The sequence below is a fragment of the Odocoileus virginianus genome, chromosome 6 (genome assembly GCF_023699985.2).
Source record: "Odocoileus virginianus isolate 20LAN1187 ecotype Illinois chromosome 6, Ovbor_1.2, whole genome shotgun sequence".
NCBI lineage: Eukaryota > Metazoa > Chordata > Mammalia > Artiodactyla > Cervidae > Odocoileus > Odocoileus virginianus.
The window spans coordinates 68,734,498-68,756,769 of record NC_069679.1 but is presented as its reverse complement, the minus strand read 5'-3'; positions in this window follow the sequence as shown (position 1 = coordinate 68,756,769).

Sequence of the window (22,272 nt, the reverse complement as noted above, 5' to 3'; positions counted from 1 at the left end):
GACAACACCCCTTGGATCCGGGGGCAGAGGTGTCCGCGGGGCGGGGCCTCTTTACGGCGCTGGCCCCTGTGACGCTGAGTCGAGGTGGGCGGGGCCAAGGGGCGGGACATGGTATGGGCGTAGCCGTCAGGTGCTCGGGGCTGGGAGGCCGTGGTCCACAACGTTCGCACCTCCTAGGCAATGACTTTAGGTTCATCATTACCCCTCCCATAAAAATACCCTAAGGCACATGGTCGCCTTTTTTATCTGAGGTTTTTCTTTAATACCCGAAAGAATACTGGGTGAAAGAAACTGGGGTTTTGCTGAAAATATCTGACCATCTCTGACCAAGCCTTGCTCCTTAGCTTCCTGCATAATATTTTTTATAAAAGAAATCAGTCTTTCAATTGCAATTATTCTCTACATTCTGTGTTGAATATGTAAGCAACATCTTGTGATTTCAGTCAGCAAACATTATTTTTGCTGCAATAAGAGTAATCTGGAAAATATTTTCTGGGGTGAAAAACAAGAATAATGGTGCTATCCACCATTTAAAAAGTTGCTGCTCTCAGCCCGAAGTGGTGTGATTGTCTTCAGGATTAATTTTTTAATAAAGTATCTTGATTTATTTAACGTTAAAAAGTTTCTGACTTCCACAAAGGTAATTGGTCTTGAGTAGTGCCTAGTGACTTAATCGACTGTATTTTAAACCATTTGTCTTCTGCAGTGATTGTTTTTTCTGTGAAAACTGTTGAATAAGTCTCCCTTCTGACAAGCTCTCCAATAAAAAAAAGTCATATTTCATGAGTAGAATTACTCTCCCTTCTATGTGATCCAGTGGTAGTCTGTGTACACCCCAATAATTCCTTCAACACTGACATAAAAAAGATATGTGTTATTCATGTTTGTGTTCCAGAAATGCCTAGCATAGAAAAGACTCAATATTTGTAGAACTGGGTTTACGTTAGCAATTTTTTCTTAAGTGGTCCTGTTCCTGTATTAATGTTTCAACCAAATGACTTGGCATCCTTTTCCTAAGATATCCGAGTAGCAAATCTATAGTAAAGGAAAAAAGATGCAGAGAAATAAGATTAAAATAAAGTTTATCAAAGTCATCTCTTTGGGAGACTTTCCGCATAACTGGAATGTTTCCTTCATCACATCCCTGATTTTATCTAACTGGCAATTAAAAAAAAAAACCCACCTCAACCTGTATCACTAGTTAAAGCTGCCCCATCTCACCTTTCTTAAGCCAATATATTTAGCTACAGACCAAGTAGTTTCTTGTTTGGTTTTTTGGCCACACCTCGAAGCATACTGGATCTCGGTTGAGAAATGTCATTTCTACAACCAAGGATCAAACCCATGTCCCCTGTAGTGAAAGCTTGGAGTCTTAATCACTGGATGGACAGCAGAGTTCCAACAGCAGGTAGTTTTTACACTCTGAGGTGTCACTTTCTCAAGCTCTCACTCACCTACAGCCAAACCTCCACCCCACGTCTCCACTGAGCTGCTCTCAATGTTCATCATCAATCCAACTGCAAAATCCAGCAGCCTCTTTACAATTTTCAGCCTCCTTAATGAAAGCTGCCATTCATTTTCCCTTACTTTACACCACACATAGTGCTTGGGGCTTTGGATTGATCAGCCAATTCAGCCTTTGTACAACTCTCTGATGTCAGTTCATATCCTTGTGTTTTTTTTAATATGTTGAAACCAATGCTCAAGGTTACACAGCTGGAAATGGTAGGACCTTGATTCAGCCCCGGGCACCTTTTCTAAGTCTGTGGATCTAAAGGATTTTCTTTCTAAAGTTAAATGACATACTCAAAGGGAAAGTCAAAAACCTATAGCATTTTTTTAAATCAGGAGAGCAAATTTCACATCATGGACAAGTAACTTCAGCTATATTTTCGTCTCTGTGTTACAAAGGTGTGAGCTAGAAGGTATAAATGAATTCAGCATCAACTCTTACTATCAGGGACCAAAGCATCTAGTCTTATGTTACAGGTGACATCCACAGGGGAAGCAGCTGAGTCCATCAGCAAAATATGCAGATCTGGAATCAGATGTGTGTTGGAATTTCAGGCCCAACACTTAGTATGGGAAGCTCCAGAGAATTAAATAGGGCCTGGCATACCACAGGTCCTCCAACCATATTTGCAAAGGAGAGAATGGAAGACTCTCAGCATGGTGCTGGGCCTTTCTAAGCCTCAGTTTTCAAGTGTGAGAAATAGGTCAATAATAGTAGTTAATTCATAAGATTATCATGAGGATTAGGTGAGATAATGCATGTAAGGTATCACATTTCAGCTCTAATGAGTGATCCAGGCAGCCCTCTCAAGTCAGAAGGGACAACAATCACAGGGGAGTTTAAACTGCTGAAACAAGGGGACCCAGGAAGACAGAAGTTTAGTTTCTTTTTCATGACCCCAAATCCTTTGCAGGTAAAATATAAAAAACAAACATCCCAAAGTCAAGCAGTTCATAGCATTTATAAAAGAGAGAAAGAACTGAACAAGGGCCATTTCTTCCCAAGAGCTGTCTCCCAGTATTAGTTGTCCTCCACACCTACTCCACCCAACAAGCTGTCAGGAACTGGGGACTGGTCCCCAACTGCGGACCGGGCTCTTTACATCTCTGATACCCAGAGGGAAGCCTCCTCTTAAGGGTAGCGCTGTGATCCAATAGACATGGTACCTTTATAATAGAGGGCTGGACACCACAGCTTTCTTTCCACCACATGAGGACAAAGCAAGAAATCCCATTAGCAAGCCAGGAGGAGGGCTCTCACCAGAACCTGACCATGCTGGGACCAATCTCTGGAACTGTGAGAAAATAAATATTTGTTGTTTAACCACTCAGGAAAAAAATAACTAAAAAAGGAAGCCTCAGAATACCAATTCTCCAATACTGATTCATGACGAACCATTGTAGTGGGGCGGACATGTTACTGACTAAGGTTCTTGGCCTTCTTAATCAATAGAAACTGATAGAAATTCAGGCAATGCTTTTTTGGGGCCCCTGCTGGAGCAGGAGGGAGCAAGAACAAACATGTCCCCTTGCTCACTTGCTGAGTGGGGTGAGCTTGTTCCTTATGGGGTGAGGGTAGAGGCAGGTCTAGGAGTCCCACCAAAGGGGTGGCTTAGGTGGTTGGCCCACCCCTTTGGTGGTGTTGAGTGCAGGGGGCATGTGGAAGTACCCTGCTTTTGCTCCCGACATCCTGTTTTTTGCTCCGGGCTCTTCAGAAGTGGTAGTTGGTCTTTCTGTTCATTTTGTATCTTGTTTTCCATCATTTGCCCCAACTGCCCAGGCACACAGTTATTTTTAGTCCCTTATAGTTTCTTTATATTTGTTGTTGGAGTAGATGTTTGTCCGAGTGCAAGCACTGCAGCAAAGAGTCCCAGGTTAAAAGACCCAGGCTGGAAGCGACTCCGTCCCCCAGAGCAGTCCCAGTCCTGGCAATGATTCCTTCCCTAGTACAGTAATTAAAGTCAAGTCACACAGGACCAATCCAGTGAAGAACACTTGACATTTGTCTGTTTGATAAATCAAAGTACCCTGAAGTAGGTCAAGTTTAGTCCGAAAGAAATGGCTTACTCTCAGATAAAGAGATGTGGAAGGAAAGGGAAACTTCTTCCTGATCTCTGTACCTCAAATAAGCAATCTCCTGACTTAAGAGCTTTGACATTGAGTATTTAATTCAAATGGCCTTGGTTAAGGAGAATTGAGTCAGATATCCTGCTGGTGAAGCAATTAGGCATCCTATTGAGCAAGGTAGAGATCTTGCTGCATTTGCAGTGAGATACTCTTAGGAACGAGGGCAGCAGAAACTTGGATTCTGGTGACCAGGACAGCCCAGCACCTCCAGTATTAGCACATAAGGACTGGTGCAGCTACTGGGTCTAGGTCTCGGGCTTCCAGGTGATCTTGAAGTGTATTTTTCTGTGTGTGTCTGTGTGTGTGTTTCTGCAAGCTCAGTTGTGTCCATCTCTTTGCAACCCCATGGACTGTAGCCCTCCAGGCTCCTCTGACCATGGATTTTTCCAGGCTAGAATACTGGAGTGGGTTGCCATTTCCTTCTCCACAGGATCTTCCCGACCCAGGCATAGAACCGTCCTCGTCTCTTGTGCCTCCTGCACTGGCAGGCAGACTCTTTACCGCTGCACCACCTTGAGGAGGCTGATTCTAGTTTTCTCTGATGGTTTTCACCACCCTAATTCCTGATTACGACTCATGTGCTCCCAGACATTCTTCAGAATAGCAGGGCACATGGTATAAATAGTTGAATGTTGTATAAAATGGAAGCAAGGAAAGAAGAGGCCGGAGATAGAGACAGAGACCATAATAGTGCGTCTCAACTACCACGTTAATGAGCTTGGACTTTATCTAGAGGACACTGAGTAGACGTTGCAAGGTTTCATGCAAGAAGAAAATATGATCAGATTTATGTTTTAGAGGGAGTGGACTCTGAGAGGGACAGCGGCCACAATCAGGACTTTTTATATGGCAAGGAACAGAAACCCTGGTACAACCATCTTAATAAAATGAGTTTATCTATTGGCTAGTATAACTGAACAATTTATAGACTGGCCCCGCTGTAGCCTTGGTTGGATCCAGAGTTCAAGAGAATCTATGGCATCCTTCTCTTGGCTCAACTTCCTTTGAGTATCAGTTTCATTCCCAGGCAGGCTCATATTGTGTTAGCAAGATGCTAGAAGACCTAGCCTCACAGCCTCACTTCACCAAGGCCAGAGGAAGGGAGAGCATATTTTCCGGGATCTTTCACTGAAGCGTCTTAGATCCTTGCAGAATCCCTAGCAAACACTTCCCTGTGTCTCACTGCCTTTCATTTGGGTCATCTGCTCATCCCTAACCCATCACTAAGACCAGAGTGACTGGATCTTAGTCTGAGCCAGCAATTAGAGCAGAAGACCAAGGATTCATTGACTTAAACAGCAGATATTCATGTCTCACAATTCTGGAGGTTGAAAGTCAAAGAACAGGGTCCCAGCATGGTCAATCAGGTTCTCAGTGAGAACCCTCTTCTTGCTATGTCCACATAGGGCCTTGCTTGGTGTGAGCACAGAGAAAGAGGGATCCTGTGCTTTCTCTTCTTTTTATAAGGGCACTAATCCCATCATGAGGGCCCCACTCTCATGACCTAATCTAACACTAATTATCACTCAAAGTCCTCCCCTCCAGATACCATCACATTGGAGGATAGGGTTTTTATTTTTTTTTTACCATTTATTTTTATTAGTTGGAGGCTAATTACTTTACATCATTGCAGTGGTTTTTGTCATACATTGAAATGAATTAGCCATGGATTTACATGTATTCCCCATCCCGGTCCCCCCTCCCACCTCCCTCTCCACCCGATCCCTCTGGGTCTTCCCAGTGCATCAGGCCCGAGCACTTGTCTCATGCACCCAACCTGGGCTGGTGATCTGTTTCACCCTAGATAATATACATGTTTCAATGCTGTTCTCTTGAAACATCCCACCCTCGCCTTCTCCCAGAGTCCACAAGTCTGTTCTGTACATCTGAGTCTCTTTTTCTGTTTTGCATATAGGGTTATCGTTACCATCTTTCTAAATTCCATATATATGTGTTAGTATACTGTAATGGTCTTTATCTTTCTGGCTTACTTTGCTCTGTATAATGGGCTCCAGTTTCATCCATCTCATTAGAACTGATTCAAATGAATTCTTTTTAATGGCTGAGTAATATTCCATGGTGTATATTTACCACAGCTTCCTCATCCATTCGTCTGCTGATGGGCATCTAGGTTGCTTCCACGTCCTGCCTATTATAAACAGTGCTGCAATGAACATTGGGGTGCACGTGTCTCTTTCAGATCTGGTTTTGGAGGATAGGGTTTTGAGATATGAATTTCAGAGGAACACAAACATTCAGTCCAAAGCAAAATACGCTGATACAGACCTTCATTAAACAGGACCCACACTGTAAATGGGAACCCTCCCCAGAAAAGGAGGTGGGGCAACTCCACTCAAACTGTAGCTTAACAGTGTGGGAGAGGTGGTTCCCCAAAGGAAAAGCGAGAGTTCATTTTACCTAACAGAAAGGATAAATGGATGCTGTAGTAGCCAACTCCCAAGATGGCCCCCGGGCCTCACATCTTGATATTCACATATACGCTCCTACATATACCAGATTTGGTCTATATGACCAATAGAATATGGCCAAAGTGAAAACACTGGAAATTCAGTTCTAAAATATTATGGGGTTTTTTTTCTATTTCTTTAATTTTATACCTGTATGAGATGATGAATATTCACTAAACTTACTGTGATGATCATTTTATGATGTATATAAGTCAAAGTGTTATGCTGCACACCTTAAACTTATTCAGTGCTATATGTGAATTATACCTCAATAAAACTGGAAGGAAAAAAGCAAAAAATCATTAATTAGAAACAAAAACACAGGCTTTCCTGGTAGCTCAGTGGTAAAGAATCCACTTGCCAGTGCAAGAGACACAGGTTCAATCCCTGGTCCTGGAAGATCCCACGTGCCCCAGAACAACTAAACCCATGAGCCATGATTGTTGAGCCTGTGCTCTAGAGCCAGAGAACTAACAACTACTGAAGCCCACCCACCCTAGAGCCATGCTCCGAAACAAGAGACACCACCACAGTGAGAGGCCTGAACACCATAACTAGAGAAAGCCCCCACAGCAAAGAAGACCCAGCACAGCCAAAAATAAAATAAATTTTAAAAATTATTTTTAAAAAAGAAATAAAAGCCCAACAAAATTTTACTAAGTAACACAGGGAGCAATATTCAATATCTTGTAGTAACCTATACATAATGGAAAATAATCTGAATATATATATATAAAGCTGAATCACTTTGCTGTATACCTGAAACTAACACAGTATTGTAAATCAACTATATTTCAATTTAAAAAAAGAAACAAACTTAATTTTTAAGATTTTATTTTATATATACACACAAATATAATAAATACATATATTTTTGGCTGCAGTGGTCTTCATTGCTGCACTCAGGCTTTCTCTAATTGTGGTGAGCAGGGTCCACTCTACACTGTGGTGCAGTGACTTCTCTTGTTTTGGAGCATGGCTCTAAAGTGTAGTCTCAGTAGCTGTGGCTCCACAGCATCTAGGATCTTCCTGGACCAGGGATTGAACCATGTCATCTGCATTGGCAGGTGGATTCTTAACCACCGGACCACCAGGGAAGTCCCTAATTATGTTCTTCTCTAATTATGTTGTTTAAAAGACTATGACTTCCATCTAGAACTCTCTCTCTCACACACACGCACCCCCCACTTCCTTTGGGGGAAGGTAGTTGCCAAATTGTGACCCTCAGACAAGCTATTGGGAGGGTGACTGAAGCCCCCAACCAACAACCATAAGGGAAGGGAGGCCTCCCAACAACCAGATGCGTGAGCCTGGAAGCAGCTCCTTCAGCCCTAATGAAGCCTTGAGATGACTACAGCCCTAGCTGACAGCTTGACTGAAGCCTTGGAAATGACCCTCAAAACCACCCAGTCAAGCCTCTCCCAGATTCCTAATCCTCAGAAACTGTAGAAGATAATATATATTTTTGGTCTCAAACTACTAAGTTTTGGGTAGCTGGTCACATAGCAGTACATAACACAGATGGTGAAGCAAAATCAGCAGTTGTGCCTTAAGTCAATTATGGGATTGATGGGGCAATAGTAGAGGTAGGGGACAAATTATAACAACTTGAACATTGATTTAATGTGGAGGGTAGGGGTGATAAGGATCAAATTTCACTTCCAGGCTGTAGTGTGGGCACAGGAGAGGATACAGGATAAAGGGGTAAAGCCTATGTGCTTGCTCAGGTTAGTTGCATTGGAACATCCTGGGAGGAGAGTCCAGGAGAAGCAGGATCCATAGGTCTGAAGTATAGGAGACTGATACAAGAGAGAACAGTTTCTGAGATCACGTTAAAAGGAATCCTCATGTATGTGACCAGGGAAATAAAAATAGCCACCCAGGTTTTTGATGAGGCAAAGACATGAAGGGAGTATTTTGTGAACAGATTTATGAATGTGTTCATCTTGGAAGGATCTTTCCGGTGACCAGTGGAGAAAAGGCATCAGCCCAGAAAATCCCAAGCATGAACACTGTGAGGACAAGGATTTGGGGAGACTAGCTGACCAGAGGCCGACAAGCTGGGCTGGGGCCAATGGTATAGGAATAGGACTATTCATTGATGAACTGTTCAGTCTCTAAGTTGTGTCCAACTCATGGACTTCAGCACGCCAGTCTTTCCTGATCTCCCCAAGTTTGCTCAAATTCATGGGCATTGAGTTGGTGATGCTCTCTAACCATCTCATGCTCTGCCACCCTCTTCTCCTTTTGCCTTCAATCTTTCCTGGCACCAAGGTCTTTTCCAATGAGTCGGCTCTCCGCATCGGGTGGCCAAAGTACTGGGATAGCACTACTTTACCTTCAAATTCAGACAGGACCCTGGTCCAATAGAGTGTGTCTACTTTTCACCTGGTGTGTTTGCATGTGTCACCATGGCTCAGACACTCTGGATCCATCCATCAAAAACACATTCTTGTTTAATTGTATTTAACGTATAATTATTTGTAAATACCTGGTCCTTCTGGTTGTTATCATAAGGCATGTTAAGTGTATTTTCAGTGTTTCACTCAATAAGTCATTTGCTCACCTTGACATGGCCTGGAGCCTGGACTGTCGTCCCCATGGCTCAAAGGCATCTCCCCTGTCTCTAAACTCCTGTGGCACTTCATCTTTGTAGGTGTCCTCTAGCAGCTGCCGCAGGCTGCCTTAGTTAGTTAGTTGGTTAGTTAGTGTTAGTTGCTCAGTTGTGCCTGATCCTTTGCGACCCCGTGGACTGCAGCCCACAAGGCTCCTCTGTCCATGAGATTTTCCAGGCAAGGATACTGGAGTGGGTTGCCATTTCCTTCTCCAGGAGATCTTCCCAACCAAGGGGTCGAACCCGAGTTTCCTGCACTGCAGGCAGATTCTTCACCGACTGAGCTACAAGGGAAGCCCACAGGCTGCCTTAGAGTATTATTATTTGTGGGAAATTGTAAGCTCTTTGATATTAGAGACCCTGTTCTATAAACCTTTGCAGCCCACTCGGTGAGACGCACAATCCCCCGAGTGCAGTCAGTTGTAGGAACCAGCTTGCGTAGGACATCACTTGCACTGCTGATCAATGCCCACTCCTTGTTCTTGGGGAGCAGCACGTCCTGACCTCACAGTACATTCTCTCAGCAGCTGTACTGCTCAGCCTGGAGCTCCCCGCGGGTATCACGAATGCACTCATCCCTGATCAATGGGGTTCTCTCCACCAGAGGAATTTAGAGTTTTGAGCTGAAACACCCCATGCTGAGGCATCTTCACAGCAGCCTGCCAGAAAGAAGTCGGTTTCCCAGTCTGTGGCTGACGTCGTACCCAGAACTTCCCTGATATTAGCACCTCCTGAAACTGATTTGAACCTCCTGAATTTCAGGAGATACCCCAACACCTTCCAGAAAGTTCCTCTTTGTATTTCAGCTAGTTCAAGTTGGCTTCTGTAACTTGTGCACAAAGTGGCTTAAAAAGCAACATTATCGAGTGCAGGCCCCAAATACAGGCTCATCCCTATGGATTCAGCAGTGTCTCATGAAATCCCAGGAAGATAATGTGCCCACATATGTGGGGTCCAGAAACAGGAAGTGGGAACTGTCCGGAACTTGGGAAGTCTTCCTTTCTCCTCTCTGTTTTTTGTTTTTGTTTCATTTCTTCCCCTCTCGCAGCCCGGCTTTCCCTACCTCTTGATTCACACGGCAGAAAAAGGCCCCACCCACCGTGTCACCCGGTTTTTATGTCTCCTCCACCCACAAGCAGAACCCAGCATGAATGTGAAATCTCTTCTTCCCAATTCAGATTTCCTGGAGAGGAAAATCTGATTAGCCCGTTTTGGATGAGGTGTCTGTCCTGATCCCATCAGAGAAGATGAGGTCACATGGCATAAGCATGGCCATTAGAGAGCCCAACTCATAAAGGAGTCTTTGTGAGCTAGGATGACACCCCAAATGTTGAATTAGCAAGCAGTTCAACTTCAAAATGGCCCAGTGTGCCCTGGATTTAACTCACAACCACCCACCACCCTGCTACTGAAGCAGGCCAAACCGGCTTATCTATCTTCCTACACCAGGCTCTGTTTGGGCAAGGGTATGTGAAACCATCTCATCTGCCTGAGTCATGCCTGTTTTCCTCACTATGTCTAACTAGAAAGATAACCTAATAATTACCTACTATATTGGGTAGCATTCAGAAATAATTGGGGGCCTACTATGTGCCAAGTGTTGTGCCAGGGGATTCATAGACTTATCTCCTTCAACCTTCGCCTTAACCCTGAGGTGCATATTGCTCGACCTATTTTGTAGGAGAGGAGCTATGTCCCCAGACATCTAGTTTCCAAGTTTGACAACTTGGGAATCACAGTGCATGATTCAAACCCCTAGTTGATCTAACCTCTTTTCACGGCCAAGGTCACCTTCAGTATGGATCAGAGGGATAGGTAGAGTACACTCAGGTGCCTCAGCAAGCAGAAGCTGAGGGTGAAATTGAGTTCAGGCAGAGGAGCTCAGGCACTGGGAGACTTGCTTCCATTCTGACTCCAACACTGACTCCCCCAAGCCCTAACTCAGCACACTGCCCCTCTGACCCCACCTTCCCCAGGAAAATGGAGCCAGTAAGGAGCAGAGTTAAGGTGATGAAACAGCAGGGTCTGAGACCTGTGCAGTGATTTCTGTTTATGAGCATTGCCTGTCCCAGGAAGACTTGAAAGGCCAAATGTAGGGCAACTGTCAATCATAATACTAGCTCACATTTATGGAGTGCTCACTGCTCCTGACACTCAGAACATCCTGTGCATTCAATCAATGAAACTTTGGAACAAAACAAGTTTCTGTAAGAGAAGACCAAGGCTTAGAGAAAGTAACCTCCAAAGGTTGCACAACAAGTAAATATTTGAACTCAAGCTGTTTGTCTCAGAGAGCTCAAACCTTTACTACCGTGACAAAGCAATAAGTACTGGATATGTGCTGAAGAAAAATTTAAGGACATACCCAGAGAAGTTAAAGGAAAGAATCTGTCACATAAAGGGGGAGGATGAGGCCAAGGAGCCATTTTCCCATGGAGGGAAAACCAGCTAAACTGAGAGGCAGCTCTGGGTGCAAGGGGTCCCAGAACACATTCGGGAGCAACTTCCACCTTCTAACCAGTGGGTCAAGGTTATCTTTACATCATTCTTATCTGCAGCAGCTACTGTATCTGGCTTGTATGTCAATGCCTGGGGCAGGTGAACCCCTGGGGGACACACCCAGACTTCCCAAGGGATATCTGGGCACTAAATTCCATTTTAAGAGATCCATCTGCCATTCAGTATCCTTGTCTTGGTCAATGTGGGCTGCTCTAACAGAATACCACAGACTGAGTGGCTTGTAAACAAACACTTATTTCTCACAGTTCTGGAGGCTGGGAAGTCCAAGACCAAGATGCCAGGAGACTGGGTGTCTGCTGAGGGCCCACTTCCTGGTTCATGGATGGTTGTCTTCCCATCATGTCCTCATGGTGAACGGGCGAGGGAGCCCACTGGGGTCTCTTTTATGAGGGCGCTGATCCCATTACCTAATTATCTTTCCAAAACCCCAGCTCCAAATACCATCTGTTTGGGGGCTAGGATCTTGACATATGAATATGAGGGGGACCCAAGCATTAGTCTGTGACAATCCTCTGCTGTGATGTGAACTCTTTCCCAAGTTGATCTGACTGTGAACTCTCCTGTTGGTTCAAGCATCCCCTTTCCAAAGTTCCCTCACCCCTAGACAACTCTTCAAGTGAGAGGGTCACTTTGTTCAGTGGGAGAGGACTGCCTCCAGGGCACCAAACTATTCGTCACTCGGTCGTGTTCACTCTGCAACCCCATGGACTGTAGCCTGCCAGACTCCTCTGTCCATGGAATTCTCCAGGCAAGAATACTGGCGTGAATAGCCGTTCCTTTCTCCAGGAGATCTTCCCTACCCAGGGATGGAACCCAGGTCTCCTGCATCGCAGGCAGAGTTTTTACTGTCTGAGCCACCGGGCACCAAACAAAGAGATCACTAGAAAGACTACTGGTTAGGTATGGAAAACTCAGCAGTGGCCACAGGGCTGGAGATCAGTTTCCATTCCAATCCCAAAGAAAGGCAGCGCCAAAGAATGTTCAAACTACCACACAATTGCACTCATTTCACATGCTAGCAAAGTAATGCCCAAAATTCTCCAAGGTAGGCCTCAACAGCACATGAATCAAAAACTTTCAGATGTTCAAGTTGGATTTATAAAAGGCAGAGGAACCAGAAATCAAATTGCCAACATTCGTTGAATCATCAAAAAAGCAAGAGAATTCCAGAAAAACATCTACTTTTGCTTTATTTATTGACTACGCCAAAGCCTTTGACTGTGTGGACCACAACAAACTGTGGAAAATTCTGAAACAGATGGGAATACCAGGCCACTTTACTTCCCTCCTGAGAAATCTGTATGCAGGTCAAGAAGCAACAGTTAACCGGACATGGAACAATGGACTGGTTCCAAATTGGGAAAGGAGTACGTCAAGGCTGCATACTGTCACCCTGCTTATTTAACTTATATGCAGAGTACATCATGAGAAACACTGGGCTGGATGAAGCACAAGCAGGAATCAAGATTGCTTGGAGAAATATCAATAATCTCAGATATGCAGATGACACCACCCTTATGGCAGAAAGTGAAGAGGAACTAAAAAGCCTCTTGATGAAAGTGAAAGAGGAGAGTGAAAAAGTTGGCTTAAAGCTCAACATTCAGAAAACTAAGATCATGGCATCTGGTCCCATCACTTCATGGCAAATAGATGGGGAAACAATGGAAACAGTGTCAGATTTTATTTTTGGGGGGCTCCAAAATCACTGCAGATGGTGATTGCAGCCATGAAATTAAAAGATGCTTGCTCCTTGGAAGAAAAGTTATGCCCAACCTAGACAGCACATTAAAAAGCAGAGACGTTACTTTGCCGACAAAGGTCCATCTAGTCAGAGCTATGGTTTTATGGTTTTTCCAGTAGTCATGTATGGATGTGAGAGTTGGACTATAAAGAAAGCTGAGCACTGAAGAATTGATGCTTTTGAACTGTGGTGTTGGAGAAGACTCTTGAGAGCCTCTTGGACTGCAAAGAGATCAAACAAGTCAATCCTAAAGGAAACAGTCCTGAATGTTCATTGGAAGGACTGATGTTGAAGCTGCAATACTTTGGCCACCTGATGCAAAGAACTGACTCATTGGAAAAGACCCTGATGCTGGGAAAGATTGAAGGCAGATGGAGAAGGGGAGAACAGAGGATGAGATGGTTGGATGGCATCACCGACTCGATGGACATGAGTTGGAGCAAGCTCTGGGAATTGGATGTACCTGGAGGCCTGGTCTAGAGGTTTTCCCTACTTTTTTCAGTTTAAGTCTGAACTTGGCAATAAGGAATTCAGGATCTGAGCCACAGTCAGCTCCCAGTCTTATTTTTGCTGACTGTATAGAGCTTCTCCATCACTGGCTGCAAAGAATATAATCAATCTGATTTCGGTGTTGACCATCTGGTGATGACCATGTGTACAGTCTTCTCTTGTGCTGTTGAAAGAGGGTGTTTGCTATGACCAGTGCATTCTCTGGCAAAACTCTGTTAGCCTTTAGCTAACAAAACTTTGTTAGCCTTAGTACATTCTGTACTCCAAGGCCAAATTTGCCTGTTACTCTGGGTATCTCTTGACTTCCTACTTTTGCATTCCAGTCCCTATAATGAAAAGGACATCTTTTTAGGGTGTTAGTTCTAGAAGGTCTTGTAAGTCTTCATAGACCCATTCAACTTCAGCTTCTTCAGCATTACTGGTTGGGTCATAGGCTTGGATTACCATGATATTGAATGGTTTGCCTTGGAAACAAACAGAGTTCATTCTGTCGTTTTTGAGATTGCATCCAAGTACTGCGTTTCAGACTCTTTTGTTGACTATGATGGCTATTCCATTTCTTCTAAGGGATTCTTGCCCACAGTAGTAGATATAATGGTCATCTGAGTTTAATTCACTCATTCCAGTCAATTTTAGTTCACTGATTCCTAAAATGTCAATGTTCACTCTTGCCATCTCCTGTTTGGCCACTTCCAATTTGCCTTGATTCATGGACCTAACATTCCAGGTTCCTATGTAGTATTTCTCTTCATAGCATCGGAGTTTACTGCCATCACCCGTCGCATCCACAACTGGGTGTTGTTTTTGCTTTGGCTCTGTCTCTTCAGTCTTTCTGGAGTTATTTCTCCACTGATCTCCAGCATATTGGGCACATACCGACCTGGGGAGTTCATCTTTCAGTGTCCTATCTTTTTGCCTTTCCATACTGTTCATGGGTTTCTCAAGGCAAGAATACTGAAGTGGTTTGCATTGCCTTCTCCAGTGGACCACGTTTTGTCCACCATGACCCGTCCATCTTGGGTGGCCCTACACAGCATGGCTTCTAGTTTCATTGAATTAGACAAGGCTGTGGTCCAAGTGTGATCAGTTTGATGAGTTTTCTGTGATTGTGATTTTCATTCTATCTGCCCTCTGATGGAGAAGGATAAGAGGCTTATGGAAGCTTTCTGATGGGAGAGACTGACTGAGGGGGAAACTGGGTCTTGCTCTGAAGAGCAGGACCATGCTCAGTAAATCTTTAATCCAATTTTCTGTTGATGGGCAGGGCTGTGTTCCCTCTTTGTTGTTTGGCCTGAGGCCTTATACACCACAAGGCTGTATATTGTCACCCTGCTTATTTAACTCACATGCAGAGTACATCATGCAAAATGCCAAGTTGGATGAAGCACAAGCTGGAATCAGGATTGCCAGGAGAAATATCAATAACCTCATATATGCAGATGACACCACCCTTATGTCAGGAAGTGCAGAGGAACTGAAGAGCCTCTTGATGAACGTGAAAGAGGAGAGTTGAATAAGGTGGCTTAAAACTCAACATTCAAAAAACTAAGATCATGGCATCTGGTCCCATCACTTCATGGCAAATAGATGGGGAACAATGGAAACAGTGACAGACTTTATTTTCTTGGGCTCCAAAATCACTGCAGATGGTGACTGCAGCCATGAAATTAAAAGACACTTGCTCCTTGGAAGAAAAGCTATGACAAACCTAGATGGCATATTAAAAAGCAGAGACATTGTTTTGCCAATAAAGGTCCGTCTAGTCAAAGCTGTGGTTTTTCCAGTTGTCACGTATGGATGTGAGAGTTGGACTGTGAAGAAAGCTGAGTGCCAAAGAATTGATGCTTTTGAACTGTGGTGTTGGAGAAGATTCTTGAAAGTCCTTTGGACTGCAAGGAGATCCAACCAGTCCATCCTAAAGGAAATCAGTCCTGAATATTCATTGGAAGGACTGATGCTGAAGCTGAAACTCCAATAGTTTGGCCTCCTAATGCAAAGAACTGACTCATTGGAAAAGACCCTGATGCTGGGAAAGATTGAAGGCAGAAGGAGAAGGGGATGACAGAGGATGAGATGTTTGGATGGCATCACCGACTCGATGGACATGAGTTTGAGTAAGCTCCGGGAGTTGGTGATGGACGGGGAAGCCTGGCGTGCTGCTGTCTATGGGATTGCAAAGAGTTGGACACGGCTGAGTTACTGAACTGTACAGAGGACTGCAGCCCAGAAAGCAGCATCACAGATAGCTCTGAGACACTGCTCCAAAGCGGCAGGGGGGGAGGTAAATTTATAAGATTTTGGTCAAGGGGGAGCTCAATACCTTTAAGCATTCATTTTACAAAAGGCTTTTTGTTAGTTATGAGGATCTGATGTCACCATGAAGGGATTTAGCACTTCCCTAGAAATGAGGAGATGCTAGGATTGAGATCATAAAATCTGTTTCTAAGAACATCCAACTACTTAAAAGACCTGTCCCACCAGATTCCCTGGAGCACAGAGTGCCTCACTCCACCCTGAACTCCTTGAAGGTCAACAGCTATTGCAGCAGGGTTCAATCTCCATAGAGGCAGGTGGCTGATGCCTTTCTTGGCCATGCTCTTTGTAAGGGCCAATTTATAGCTGACACTATACAACTACCTTCTAAGTCAACAACTCTCAAACTCATGTAACCACAGAATCAGCCATAGGAAGGTTGGCAAAACCATGGGATTTCAGGGCCCTCCTCGACCCATGGAATCATATTCTCTGGAGGTTGAGAAAGAACCTGTCCTGAACTCAGGTGGGAGTGGAACTGTGTGGTCTGGTATAGCTGTTCTTTCCTAGAACTCTGCATCTTAAAAAACACTTAAGCAACTTTCTGGTATACATTAACAGGTTTAAGGACCTTTTCTGGAATCTCACTACCCTTCCACGATCTTGGGAGGAGCCTACAGACCTTTAACCAGTCCTGGGAGGTTTCTGATAATCTTTAACCAGAGATCTTTCTCCCCTCCCTCTCCTTCTCCCTTCTTCCTCCCTCTCCCTCTCCCACCCCCTCTTCTTCCACTTCCCCTCCCCCATCTCTTTTTTCTCTTCTTTTGCCACCGTTATGACAATGATGCTGATTCTGGGAAAGATTGAAGGCAGAAGGAGAAGAAGGAGTCAGAGAATGAGATGGCTGGACAGCATCACCAATGCAATGAACATGAACTTGGGCAAACTCCGGGAGAAGGTGAGGGACAGGGAGGCCAGGCTTGCTGCAGTCCCTGAGGTCGCAAAGAGTCCTACACGACTGGGCGACGGAACAACCGCCACCAGTGACAATGATTGGGCTTCACAGGTGGCTCAGTGGTAAAGAATCCGCCTGCCAAACAGGAGAAAAGGGTTCAAACCCTGGATCAGGAAGATCCTCTGATGAGAGGGAAATAGCAAACCACTCCATGATTCTTGCCTGGGAAATCCCATAGACAGAGGAGCCTGGCAGGCTACAATTCATGGGGTGACAAAAGAGTCAGGCATATCTTAGCAACTAAACAACAACACAAAAACAGTGGTTATCTGAACCAGCACTCTTCAAGAGAAATATAAGCCACAAATGCAAGCCACACACATAATTTAATAATTTCTAGCAGCCGTATTTTTAAAAGGCAAATGAAACAGGTGAGATTAATTTTAATAATATATTTCATTTAACTCAATATATTCAAAATATTATTGTTGTAATACACAATTAATGTAAAAACTATTAATGTGATATTTTACCTTTTTTCCATCTTAAGTCTTGGCAATCTGCTGTGTTTTACTCCTGGGCACATCTCTACTCAGTCTTGCCATGTTTCAAGTGTTCAACAGCCATTTGTGGCTTGAATACTGTGTTAGATTTAAACATTTTTAGTATTTTCTTTTAAAATGTCTGTCAAGAAAGAAGTCTTTGAATTGGGTTGTTTGCTTTTTTTTTTTTTTTTAAGAAAATTTCCTTCAGGGAGAAATAAGGGTGTCATACGGAGAAGGCAATGGCACCCCACTCCAGTACTCTTGCCTGGAAAATCCCATGGACGGAGGAGCCTGGTGGGCTGCAGTCCATGGGGTCGCTAAGCGACACGACTGAGCGTCTTCACTTTCACTTTTCCCTTTCATACATTGAAGAAGGAAATGGCAACCCACTCCAGTGTTCTTGCCCGGAGAATCCCAGGGACAGGGGAGCCTGGTGGGCTGCCGTCTATGGGGTCGTAGAGTTGGACACGACTGAAGCGACTTAGCAGCAGCAGCAGCAGCAGTGATGCTGCTGAGAAGCATCAGTCAGTTCATCTTGTGATTTGAATAGTGTTTAACATTGTGTAAGAGAAATTAAGCTGGAATATCAGACTTGGGGCGTTCTCTTTTTAAGCTACCTCCTTCCCATTTGTATCCTCAGCCTTTCAAGAGGAAAGATCTTGATTAAAATGTACATGGTTTTTCAACACCTTGGAGACTGCATCAGAAACACTGCAGGAAATTCTTGAAGTCACAGTGAGTGATGCAGAGAATTAGCCACTGAAGTTAGGGGTTACATGGAGGGGTTCTGAGTTCAGACGTAGTGAACTTTTATTATGTAAAGTGTTTGCTGTATTAGGAGTTGAAAATCAAGACCTCAGTATTTTTGTCTGCTCACTTGAATCCCTCTGAGTAGAAGAACTGAGGATAGGTAGGAAGAAGCCAGGTCTTACTTTGCCGTTCAGGCCACGGGGAGTCCTCAGAGTAAGATGGGGCATTGATTGTCGTCTGGCGCCCCTCACTCTGAACTCACACTGATCGTAGAAGTGGGTCATCCTCCGTGGAAATCAGGTCTGACTGAGGCTAAACCTGTTTTCTTTCTGCTCTGCTTTTATATCTGATATAATGTATGAATAGAGAATATTGTACCACACAGACTCCCTTATAGTTCTGTAGAGCTTAGGTGAGGAGGCACCTGTAAGTATTCTATAAATGCTAAATAACATAAAGCTACTATTTCCTGCCGTAAAGCCTAGGACCACATTGATAATTGCTTAAGGAAGTTTTACATTTTGTTCCCTAAACTGTCAACTTGTGGTTTTATAACTCTTTCAAGGTCTGCCCCCAGTCAGCAGGGAGTATTTACTCCTGTGTTAAAGGAGTCATTCTGTCAGTGTGGTTAATGCTTAGAGAAGTTGAACAGGAAATGTCAGAAAGATGTGAATATTAAGTGCTGCATGTTGGTTATGATTTAGGGTTGTTTGCCCAAATTGTAAACTGTTTATTTGCTTTAGGAGCTTGTAGAGTATTTCTCAGAAAGTACCTTCTTGGACACATGTCTGTTCATGGTTACCCCGCTTTGTATTAGGAAATTAACTTTTGAAATGAGTCGGCAGAGCCCGCAGTCGTATTTTGGCCCTGGGAACTGCAGTGTTGTCAGTCCAGTCATTTCTTAGATTTATCTCAAGTAAAATCAATCTCTTCTTCAAAAAAAAAAAAAAAAAGAAATAAGGGTGTCATAAGTAAGAAAGTAATAATGATTCAGAAATAGTGGGATTGTGTGACTTTGGCCAGGGCCCCTTAGCAACATTGTGGTTTTTTTTGTTCTTTTTTTTCTTTTAAAGATTTTTGATGTGGACTATTTTTAAAGTCCTTATTTAAAATTTGTTACAATTCCATTTCTATTTTTTGTCTTGGCTTTTTGGCCAGGGGGTATGTGAGATCTTAGCTCCCCAACCAGGGATCAAACCCATACCCCCTGTAGTGGAGGGTAAGGTCTTAACCACTGGCCCACCAGAGAAGTCCTCAGCAACATTGCTTTAGGTGTTGGTAGAAACTTTATCTGACTACCATCAGGCCTAGGAAGTGAACTCAGGATCTGCTTTCCATTTCACAAAATGAAGCTACACATGGAAGGTCGCATACCCAAACCCTTTAACCCAAGCGCTGCACCTAGGATGGAAATCACAGTCTCTATGCGTTATAGTGAACTGCATGGCTCAGAACCCTGGAATGTTCCATTGTTATGGAAAAGAGTTCAAGTAGTAAAGCTGCTCATGGTCCATGGATTTTAGAGAACGGAGTTCTCAGCCCTATGTCATTAATGTTAGATCACACAATTTTATAGTTCATAGTGGTAACAAGAGTTAGATGAGATGATATATGCAAAGTACATAATAAGGGCTCAATAAATAAGTGGCAGATGCTCTTACTAGTGGTAGGAACATTGTTAGCATTAGTGTTTTTAACCTAGGTTTCCTGTAAAGTCATTCTTTCCTTCTGCTGCATGGGCTGCATCCAGTTAAAACTTGGACAACTTTCTTTAAATTTCAGACCACATGGGATTCCTCCCCATAGAAGCACCACAGAGGCTCCTAGTCTGGGAGGGTCTAACTCTGCCCAGAGTCACGGGTTCTTTTGTTTTTACCAGTGATAGGCGAGCACTGTCTAGCCTAAGACTTCTGCTGTCTTTCCTCTGTCAGGGCTTAACTTCTGGACTTTGTTGCATTTCTCATGCACAAATCATATAAAGGCTCTTTGAAGAGAAACTCATTTTACCAGGAGCCAAGGCTTCCTTTCAACCCTGCTGCGCCAGGTCAGGGCTCCTTGTCCAAAGTGTCCCCCACCCACACACACACCATGTCCAGTGTCTCCCCAGGCTCTGTGGGGCGTTTTGTTTTTTCATACAATGCCCATGCCTGGATCCCCCACCTCCACGCTCGTTCACACATGACGAAATGAGGTAGTTTTCAGACTGGTTCTCCCAGCTCTTGACCTTCTTTCTCTGAATGTAGAACCCCTTGGCCAGTTGGTGGTTTTTTGGTTTTTTTTTTTTTGGGCCGCATCACGCAGCATGCAGGATCTTAGTTCCCTGATCAGGGATGGAACCCATGCCACCTGTGAGTGTGAGTGAGGACTCTTAACCACTGGACTGCAGGGAAGTCCTTTATTTTTTTTGGTGGTACTTCTTGCTTTCAAATACAATGGTACTGGAATTAGTAAGATGAAAATGTACTTATTCTGATGTGACAGTGATTCCTATCACCGATTAATTCCCAGCTAGGGCGGGCTACAGTCCATAGCTCATCTCCCTGGCGGCTCAGGAAATAAAGAGTCTGCCTGCAATGCGGGAGACCTAGGTTCGATCTCTGAGTTCGGAAGACCCCCTGGAGAAGGGAATGGCAACCCACTCCAGTATTCTTGCCCAGAGAATTCCATGGACAGAGGAGCCTGGCAGGCTATAGTCCATGGGGTCTCAGAGTCAGACACGATTGAGCATCTGAGCAGCACTGGGGACAGAGATGACCCAACCAGTCTCCTTCCTTAGGGAGCTCACAGTCTAACCACTGATCACACTGAGTTTTCCCTCTTCAGACCAAGACTCCAGCTCCTCAAGATCCAACGAGGCCTGTACTGTTTGTGTTTTCCCAGAACAAGATGGTATTTGCACCAAGGAAAGGAGCCTCTTGGCTGGTTGAGGAAATTCTGCTATCCTGAAGACGGTAGAGCCCCCACCTCAGTTTCCTTATCTGTAAAATGGGTTTTCTCCATCCTCAGGGTGGGGAGGACACAGTGCAGATATTTGGGTTGAGTGCACAGGCCTGAAGAGAGATCTAAGAAGGTGAGACTGGCAAGCAGAGAAGTTCTGGGAGCAGGACCCCGTGCTGGCCCCCTAGGAAAAGCCTTGGACCTATGGAGAGGGCACCTCGGGCAATGAAGCTGCTTCAGGAAAGAGAGTGGGGCACGAGAGGATGGTCATTTCCGAGGTTGCGTCTGAGTCCCTGGAGTAGCCACCAAGGTGGGTTCTTGGCTTCACAAAGGAAGGAGCTCAAGGGAAGCCATAGAAAAGTGAAAGGGGATTTATTCAGGGAGGAAGCACACTCTGCCCACAGAGGGTAAGTCCAAGGGTATGGAGTTGTCATTTTTTATAGGGCTGGGTAGTTTCATAGCTCGTGAGTGGGAGGAGTATTCCAGCTATTTTGGGGAAGGCGTGGGGATTTCCAGGAGTCGAGCCACTGTCCACTTTTTGGCCGTTATGGCCATGGCACCAGGGGTATGTTACAATGAACTAAGTGTTACGTATGTTATGTGCTAAGTCATTCAGTTCTGTCCAACTCTTTGTGATCCCCTGGACTGTAGCCCACCAGGCTCCTCTGTCCATGAAATTCTCCAGGCAGGAATACTGCAGTGGGTAGCCATGCCCTCCTCCAGGGGATCATCACCCTAGGGATCAAACCTGCGTCTCTTATGCCTCTTGCACTGGCAGGTGGGTTCTTTACAGCTAGAGCTACCTGGGAAGCCCCCGCACTGAGTGTATACGGAAGGTCCAGGTCAAGTGGAAGTTGAGTCTGCCATCTTGGACCTAGCTGGTTCTAATCAGTTTATGTCGCGTCATATAACCGTGTCATTATTTTAAAGGTTGTGCCCTGCCCTCTTCTCTCTCAAAGCCAGACACATGGGAGACCCCCAGGCCCCTCCCCGCCCACCTGGCCAAGGCTGGCAGAGCCCCCGCCTGCCCAGTCTGTCTGTCCAGAAGGGAGAGGCTCACCTGAGACTCCCATCCTCTAAGGCCTTCGCCTTTCTCCTTTCTTCTGAGCTTGACTCCCAAGCTGAACTGACTCGGTTTTCCTGTGGACTCCAGCCCCGAGGCGGCAGGAAAACCAGCACCTTTGCTGTGACAACTGCAGGGAGGGCCAAGGGGGGAGGCCTGGACGCCCCCGACCCCCATCCGCCTGACACCAGCAGAAAAGCCACGCCTGTTCCCACCCCTGCAGGTGGCTTCAACCACGGGGTGCCCTCCAGGGAAAAGTCTGGGGAGGCACGCCCCT